A 10145-nucleotide genomic window follows, 5' to 3' on the forward strand; every position below is an offset into this window, starting at 1 on the left:
ACAAATAATATTCCTGATATCAACAATAATGAAAAATGTTAACTACACTGGAATTTAAAATGGAACATGAAAATGTACAAAAAGTTATAACACATAGCAGGTAGCTAGCTACTCAAGATGTAGGGAGATTTGATAGGATAGATGACTTAGAAGCTTTTTCTATTTGCAAAACCAAGTATACTTATTAAGAGAGACAAGTCAAATAGTTTAGCATATCATCCATTATTAACCTGGTAGTACATGGTATAATTTATTTCCCATAAAGCTAACTATAATAGTCCCTTATATAAGCCAGCCTCAATGATTGCTATTAAATTAGTGTCACCAACTAGTAGATTACACAGTTTGAAACACTTCTGCTGATTGTTCCACGGCATTACTGTTTATATGAAACCTTAATATCTGCTAAACATAAAAGTAAAGCTAAAATGAGATTATATAATTAAGAAATTCATCCTAAAGATTTCCATTTAAAGACAAATTAATTATATGCATTATTTCATGATGTCTAATAAATATGTCACTTTCATAGAAAATTGCCTAATAGTTTTTAAATTTAAATGGAAAGATAGGGATCCCTGGGTGGCTCGGCGGTTTAGTGCCTGCCTACGCCTAGGGCCATCCTGGAGTCCAGGATCGAGTCCTGCATCAGACTCCTGCGTGGAACCTGTTTCTCCCTTTCTGCCTGTCTCTGCTCTCCTCTCTCTCTCTCTTCTCTCTCTGTCTCTCATGAATAAATAAAATCTTTTTAAAATTTTAAAAAATAAATGGAAGATAAAGTATAAAGTCAAAAATACCAAAGATTACTTTGTTTAGATCAGAACATACACACTAGCTATTACAGAATATAAATCTGAACATGCTGAGTCGTGTGTGTATTATTAGTGTGACAGGACACTCTAGAAAAAAAGTACAAAAAAAAGAAAGAAAACTCAGTGGTGACATAATACATTGGTGTAGAATAGTGTGTTTAGAGAAATAAAAGAAAGGCCTTATGATAGAAGTAAATGAAAAGAGCTACTTTTGCATAAAAAATGGGATTATCAACAATACTTCAAAAAAGTGTGGCAGTTATGTTTTACGTCACAATTTTGCTTAGTATCATGCTTAGAAATATGCACTCTCCTATTAGTGCAGCCACTCATTGAAATGATAACTTGGAAAGTCACTGTTAGAGCATTAAAAGTTAGGTCTAGTTCATTGCAAAGATTTCTTCACTTTAAGAGAAACAACATTTTCCATAACACTAACTGCATCTTATTAGATTTGGGCTTTATAAACAAATTCCAAAATTATTTGAGTGTATTTTCTATATATGCTATGGCCAATTTTTAAAAATTTATTTTAAATCAAATATTAAATTCTAACATGTGAAAGATATCCCACTGATAATTTTAAAATACTGCCTCATCTGAGTACAGTAAATCATCCTTATTTTATGATACATATTTATATAAAACATGTTTAAAGAAATGCATTTATTGTAATCAGTTGTTGAAACAGGATATAAATATTATTTCCATTCAAAATTCATGATAATTCTATCAGAGCTAAGTTTAAACGTACCTTTAAATGTACTGACTCTAATGAATAAACTTTGCCAAAAGTACTATGATTATCATGGAACTATGATTCACATTTTTAAGAAAAATTAAATTCCCTTTAATAAACCTATCATGGAAAAGGAAATATAGATATCAATTAGCGCAACTGATAACATCACAAAAGGAGACAGTCATACACCATCTAGTATCTGATGAAAGAACATAATATGCTTAAATGCTACTTATAATACTACTTAAATAGTCCTGCCCAAATGTTAGACCTGATTCTGTTGAAACCTATAGATCTAGCTACTCATTTTAAAAACACAGAAACACAGATGTCAGAGAAATGTCCCAAAAAGTATGAAGGTGTAATCAATAACATACAGACTGCATATGATCCTATGGGAAAAAGATTTTGTCAACAAATAAATTACAAAACAAAACAGAGACAAAACTTGAAGATAAATGAGTGTAGTGTGAACATGTGCATGTATATATAAATTACAATAATTTTGGTTCAAACAAATAAAGTAATGGAATCTTTAAGACAATGGGAACATAAGAACAATGATTTTTAAAGGATACGGTTTTAAAATTTGCATATGATTATGACATTATGGTTTTTTAAAGAAATTTTTTTAAAGATACATATTTAAGCTTTTACATACGTAAAAGTATGGTTTATAAGCAGTTAAGATATAAATATATAATGTTAGACTTCAGTTGATAATCATTGAAGCTATGTGATGCTTACATGAGGAATCATATTAGTCTTCTTTCATCTAAGTTTTTCATAATAAAATTTAGGGGCACCTGAGTGGCTCAGTGGGTTAACATCTGCCTTCAGCTCAGGTCATGATCCAGGAGTCCTGAGATCAAGCCCCATATTGGGCCCTGCTCAACGGAAGCCTGCTCTCCCTCTCTCTGCCTCTGTCTGCCACTTCTCCTGATTATGTGTGCTCTGTCAAATAAATAATTAAAATCTTTAAAAAAATTAAAAATTATTTTATAGTGCCTATTTATTTTTTATTTTTTAAAAATTTTTATTTATTTATGATAGTCACACAGAGAGAGAGAGAGAGACAGAGACATAGGCAGAGGGAGAAGCAGGCTCCATGCACCGGGAGCCCGACGTGGGATTTGATCCGCGGTCTCGAGGATCGCACCCTGGGCCAAAGGCAGGCGCTAAACCGCTGCGCCACCCAGGGATCCAAATAGTGCATATTTAAAAGACAAAGTATTATAGAGAAGCCATAATAGAGAAATTTATTAATGATTTTTATCTTCTTATTAAGCAGTTTGATTGACTTTTATTATTCAAAATAGATTAACTTATTTTTTTTATTTTTTTAAAATAGATTAATTTATGCTGTTACTTTTCACGTTTGTAAAACCCAAAAATTTATTCTCTTTCAAATGTATAATTAAGGATTTCACTCATTATATTTACTGAAATTGCTTCCAATGATTGCATTTTATTATAATTACTTTTACTAGTAGAGTAATTTTTCTGATTAAAGCATTTGTAGATGTTACTATGATGAAGACAGAAGATAAATGGATATCCAAGAATAATTTATATCTTTGGCCTTCTTATCTCAAATAACTATTTCCAAATTTATGCTCTTTCTCTTCCCACAAAAATGGAATGTTATATAATCAAAGTGAGATCAGTATGAATTCACCAGTTCTGATGATGTTAATAATGAGAAGATAATACCTAAATTAAATATCTGTATGAGATTTAAGGAAAGGGAGTTCCAGGCAGATGAAAGAAAAGAAAGAAAGAGAAAGAAGAAAGAAAAGAAAGAAAGAAAAAGAAGAAAGAAAGAAAAAAGAAAGAAAAAGAAAAGAAAAGAAAGAAAAGAAAAAAAGAAAAGAAAGAAAAGAAAAAAAAAACTCTGAGTTCAGAAAAGGATTAAACTGAAGAAATCAACAAATTCAGTTGTCCAGAAATGAGATAAATGGAAGGAAGAATGGATTCAAGTAAGTTTTGTTAGCAAAAGTCATATTATGATTCATGGTTAGGAATAAGCAAATGTGAGGAAGATTGATGAGAAATGGGGAGGCATGTTCTGGTTGTTGGTGAGGAATTTAAGTTCAGAAAGTAAAGTTTAGGGAGTGGTTCAGGAGAGAAAAATGCAAGTTCAAAAAGTAAAGAAGTAGGCAAACTGAAGTAACCAATGTCAAAATCCTTGAAATAGTCTAGGAAAAGACCCTACTGAGATAGGAAATAAAAACTGGTCAAATACATGATATATTAGGAATTAGAGTAGATATGGTTTGAGGTTGGAGGAAAGAGAAGAAAGAACTGTAAGATTTTCCCACACCTCCTCCACCCAAGCAGCTGCATATACAGTTTCGGGATTTACCAAGACAGAAAAGCTAATAGGAGAGCAGATACGCAGAGACAGAGTATGTAATCTACAATTGTGTTCTTTTCTTTCCTTCCTTCCTTCATTCCTTCCTTCCTCTCTTCCTTCCTTCTTGCCTTCCTTCCTCTCTCTTTCTTTCCTCCTCCCCTCCCTTAAATTCTTTCCTTAGCTTTCCTTTTCTTCCCTTTCTTTTTAATGAAATTTAAAATCTGTATTTTGTACCCAACCCAAAATGTTAAGAAGACAGTTGCATATATAAATCTGAAAAGTTCAGGGGCTCCTAGGTGGCTCAGATGGTTAAGTGTGTCTGCCTTCAGCTTGGGGTCATGATCTCTGGATCCTGGCATGAAGCCCCACCTCGGGCTCCCAGCTCATTGGGGAGCCTGCTTCTCCCTCTGCCTGTCCCTCTGCCTCTCCCCTTGCTCATGGTCTCTCTCTCTCTATCTATCTATCTCTCTGCCTCAATTGAATAAATAAAATATTTAGTAAATAAAATAAAATAAAATAAATAAATCTGAAAAGTTCATGAGAGGAAATGTTCAGGAGTTATACATTTCATATCATTACATATCTGACTTTTTAAATCTGTAAAATGAAATGAGATTCCCTGCACAAAAACGGATTCTTGGAATGTTTTGCAATTTGTAAGTTTGGAAGACAAAACAAAAGCTTTTTAAAGTGAGTGTGCATTTTCATGTCAGGACTTTAAGTATCAGAGGTTATTTTTGTACTTCAAATTAATCTAATAATGCATCATGCTTCACAAGAATGAGTGAATCAATAAACAAGTAAGATGGAAATCCTGAGGAGAACCATTCAGAATAAAGTATTTTTTTTAAGATTCTATTTATTTACTCATGAGAGACAGAAAGAGAGAGAGGCAGAGATACGGGCAGAGGGAGAAGCAGGCTCCATTCAGGAAGCCCAATGTGGGGACTTGATCCTGGGATTCCAGTATCACACCCTGAGCTGAAGGGAGACGCTCAACCACGGTGACACCCAGGCATTCCTAGAATAAATCATTTTAAAAAGATGAGAGAACCTTCTGGCCACAGTATCTTAGCCATCCTCCTAAAATGCCTCAAAAACTGAACACAATATATAAGTTAATGGCTTTCAAAAAAGTAGATAATTTCTGTCAGTGTAGGACAGTGATTTCTGAGAGATACAAATAAGACCTCTATCAACATCTCAGCTGACTGCCTGGAGACAGTGCCCAGGGCACATCCAAAGGGAGTTGCCAGATTGAAGGTAGAAGAATAGGAAAAATAGGAGCAAAAATTTCCCCAGGTTTTATGAAAATCATTTACCCACAGATCCAAGAAGCTCAACAAACTCCAAATACAAGAAATACAAAGAAAGTTACACGAAGGCACGTGATCATGAAGTTTTTCAAAGCTAGAGACACAGAGAAGAACTTAAAAGTAATCAGAGAAAGAGGACACATTATGGATAGAAGAACAATTACAGGATTAAAACAAGGTAATACAAAATATAATAGAACAACAATTGAATGGACTGAAGAAGAAAATTGTCAACCTAGATTTCATATCCAGTAAAAAAGGCAAAACAGAGGCAAAACAAAGGCAAAGACTCAAATATACAGAAACTATAAGGATTCATTACCCACAGATCTGCCCTGAAATATGTTAATAGAAGTTATTAGAATAAAATATTAACACATAACAACCCAGTATGAAGAATACTAAAAATCTGTGAATAAATATAATTTCCTATTTAAATTCCCTTCAAGAATAATTGTTTATAAGCAAATAATAAGAATGTTTTATGGCACTTATGACATATGTAGAAAGAAATGTTTAAATATTACATGTAGCATGGGAAAGTATATGGAAATATTCATTTTATAGTTTACATAAGTTTTAAGTGATACAATATTATTTGAAAGCATAATATGACAAGTAGAAATGTATACTAGGAAATTTAAAGTAATCTATCTCACGCACAAAGAATTACAGTTAATAAATGGACAAAGCAAATAACAGGCAGTCATGAAAAACTCAGTTAATTCAAAAGAAAGTTAAAAAAGAAAGACTAAGACAAAGGTACAAAGAAACCACATACACACATACACAGCCCAAAATGATAGATACAAATCTAACCATATCGTAGCCAAATCAAACTCAAATAGGTTAATCATCCCGTTTAAAAAGTAGAGATTGTCAGTGATGCAGCTATTGAAAATAAAATGTTATAAATTTAAGAGAAAAAATATTATTAGGGATAAAATGATCACTATTTATTGATATCAGCAATTCACCAGAAATAAGCAATCCTAAATGTTTATGAACTTAATAACAAAACTTCAGAATACATAAAAAAGAACTGAAAAGAGAACAAGGCAAATCATAGTAAGTTTTTTTTTTTTTTTTACAAATAACTCACATAAAAAGTAGACAGAAAATCAGTAAGGAATAAGAAAGCTTGAACATTATACTTAGTGGTTAAACACTCAGGACTTTCCTTTAAACAAGACAGGAATGTCTGCTCTCAGCATCCTATTGAGTATAGTACAGAAAATCCTAGACAGAGCAATAAGGCAAGAAAATGAAATAAAAAGATCTACAGTTTGGGAAAATAAAAAAAAAATTAACATGGTGATATAATTGTCTACTCAAAAAACTTCCAAGGACTAGAAGTTGTATATTTTGAACCATCCTGTCATCCCAAAGAGAAAACACACTTGGTCACAGTGTTTGATACTTCTAATGCACTGTTGAATCCAATTTGCTAGTATTTTGTTGACTATTCTGTACCCATGTCCATCAGGCATATTAGCCTATAGGTTTCTTTTCCTGCAGTGTTCTCGTCTTGTTTGGGTATCAGGGTAATGCCAACATCATAAAATGAGTTTGCATGTGGGTGTTCAATTTTCCCAACTCCATTTGTTGAAGAGACTGTCTTTTTCCTTTGGATATTCATTCCTGCTTTGTCAAAGATTAGTTGACCACAAAGTTGAGGGTCCATTTCTGGGCGCCCTATCCTGTTCCATTGATCTGTGTCTGTTTTTGTGCCAGTACCATACTGTCTTGGTGATTATAGCTTTGTAATAGAACTTGAAGTGAAACATTGTGATGCCACAAGCTTTGGTTTTCTTTTCAATATTCATTTGGCTATTCAGAGTCTTCTCTGGTTCTATACAAATTTTAGGATTATTGATGGTATTTTGATAGGGACTGCATTGAATGTATAGATTGCTCTGGGGAGCATAAACATTTAACAATATTTGTTCTTCCAATCCATGAGCATGGAATGTCTTTCCGTTTCTTTTTGTGTTCCTCAATTTCTTTCATGGGTGTTCTATAGTTTTCCAAGTACAGATCCTTTGTTGTGCCTTTATTTTTTAAAATAAGTTTTCCGTCCTTTTTTTTCTGTCTTCTCTCTTCTGGGACTCCTACCATGTATATTGATTTGTTTGATGGTTTCTCATAAGTCCTTTAGACTCTCTTCACTCTTTCATTCTTTTTTTGCATTTGCTTCTCTAATTGATCATTTTAAATGATCTTTCTTCAACTTTGCTGATTTTTTTCCTTCTAAGATTGATCGAGTCTGCTGTTGAAGCTGTTTATTAAATTTGTCAGTTCAGTATTCTTTAGGTACAGAATTTTTGTTTGGCTCTTTTTTCCCCCTTTTTTATATTTCTATTTTGTTCATGCATCATTTTCTGGATTTCATTTACTGTTGCTATGTTTCCTTTTAATGCACTAGGCTCATTTATAGTGATTTGTTTGTTTTGTTTTTCGGTCAGGCAATTTATAGATCTCAATTTTTTTTTTACTGTTTTTAATTTATTTTTTATTGGTGTTCAATTTACTAACATACAGAATAACCCCCAGTGCCCGTCACCCATTCACTCCCACCCCCCCCTCCTCCCCTTCTACCACCCCTAGTTCGTTTCCCAGAGTTAGCAGTCTTTGTGTTCTGCCTCCCTTTCTGATATTTCCCACACATTTCTTCTCCCTTCCCTTATATTCCCTTTCACTATTATTTATTTCCCCAAATGAATGAGAACATATAATGTTTGTCCTTCTCTGACTGACTTACTTCACTCAGCATAATACCCTCCAGTTCCATCCACGTTGAAGCAAATGGTGGGTATTTGTCATTTCTAGTAGCTGAGTAATATTCCATTGTATACATAAACCACATCTTCTTTATCCATTCATCTTTCGTTGGACACCGAGGCTCCTTCCACAGTTTGGCTATCGTGGCCATTGCTGCTATAAACATCGGGGTGCAGGTGTCCCGGCATTTCACTGCATCTGTATCTTTGGGGTAAATCCCCAACAGTGCAATTGCTGGGTCGTAGGGCAGGTATATTTTTAACTGTTTGAGGAACCTCCACACATTTTTCCAGAGTGGCTGCACAGTTCACATTCCCACCAACAGTGTAAGAGGGTTCCCTTTTCTCCGCATCCCCTCCAACATTTGTTGTTTCCTGCCTTGTTAATTTGCCCCATTCTCACCGGTGTGAGGTGGTATCTCATTGTGGTTTTGATTTGTATTTCCCTGATGGCAAGTGATGCAGAGCATTTTCTCATATGCATGTTGGCCATGTCTATGTCTTCCTCTGTGAGATTTCTGTTCATGTCTTTTGCCCATTTCATGATTGGATTGTTGGTTTCTTTGGTGTTGAGTTTAATAAGTTCTTTAGAGATCTTGGAAACTAGCCCTTTATCTGATATGTCATTTGCAAATATCTTCTCCCATTCTGTAGGTTGTCTTTTAGTTTTGTTGACTGTATCCTTTACTGTGCAAAAGCTTCTTATCTTGATGAAGTCCCGTCCCCGAGACACAGGAGCTGCACCAACCTTCCCGGGCGGAAAGATCTCAATTTGTAAGGTTTCTTGTTGGAGATTTTTATTTTTTTCTTTGCTGCGTCATGGCTTCCTGATCCTTTGTGTTCCTTACATCTTTGTGTTGTTGTCTGTGCATATGAAAAAATAGCCACCTCTCCAAGTCCTTATCTACCATCTTTGACAAGGAAAATCTTCACCTGTCAATCCAGGGAGAGATTTTAGGAGTCTCTCAAGCCTTTTCTGTATATATGTGTCTTCTCTGGACTTTTCTATATAAATTACTGAATAAAGGATTGACTGGTTTCTTTTCCTTTTAGGAGCCCATAATCTCTTGTTCCATCTGGTGTCTGACTGCTGTACAATAGGCCAGTATGTTGGATGCATGCTTTATTTCTATCCCTCCTTCCTTGTCCAGGTGTCTAACTCTGTACCTTCTCTCTCTGTTGCTGAGCCAGTCTGGGTACAGTAAGCCACCTGCGCCTTTTCTTTGTTCTGATTTGCTCTCATTAAACTATGCCAGTTCCTTCAGCATTCCACGTAAAAAGAAACAAACTACTTCCTCCAACAGCTCATTGATAGATCAGGGCCATAGCAGGCATACTCAACACTTTATCTCTTTCTTGGGGGAGAAGCCTCAGATTCTATTTTCTCTCAATCTCACAGAGCCATCTCACCTTCCGCAAGCAAGCAGCTTACCATGTTATTTTTTTCTCACCTACCTCTAGGTATCTTATTTTTGACTATTCCATCAACACTCCATGTGAGGCAAGACAGAAACTGGCCCCTCAGGTAGCACAACTAAAAGGCCAGTGTCTTCTATGTTTCACTCTTCTTTTATTCAGGGAGAAGTTTCAAGTTAAAGCCAGCCCCTTTAATCCCTAAAGCCTCAACTCTTTGACCACATGGTCTTTCTGTCTTGACCAAACCCCATCTTGAGCCATTTCCTTAGCATTGGCTACCTAGGGTCCCACCATAAGTCACCTTCCTAGCATACATTATCTGGTGCAATCTGATTGGCTCATGATGAATAATAGACACTCCTATCACTTAGCAAATTCCAAGAGCTTAAAGGTTATGTCCCAAGAACTGAGGATAAAATCCAGCCACATATTTTATTTTATAGATCTTCTACTCAGGGTATGAAAAGGTTGAAATTAAGGTGTTCCCTAAATGTGGACCCTGAATCAAGGAATGAAGCACTTTCAATCTCCTTAGGTTATTTGAGAAATTCATTCATATGTAGTTATGTGACTGATATCCTCTTTTTTTTTGTGTTGTTGTTAGCTCTTGGCTGGAGAGCATTCTCAATGTCTAGTGGCCACTTCTGGGTCTTTGTGACATGGCCCACTCAGCAATATGCCCATTTGCTCCTCAGGCCAAGAGATCAGTCTCTGCTTTGAGTA

The sequence above is a fragment of the Canis lupus genome, unplaced genomic scaffold (genome assembly GCF_011100685.1).
Source record: "Canis lupus familiaris isolate Mischka breed German Shepherd unplaced genomic scaffold, alternate assembly UU_Cfam_GSD_1.0 chrUn_S1562H1750, whole genome shotgun sequence".
NCBI lineage: Eukaryota > Metazoa > Chordata > Mammalia > Carnivora > Canidae > Canis > Canis lupus.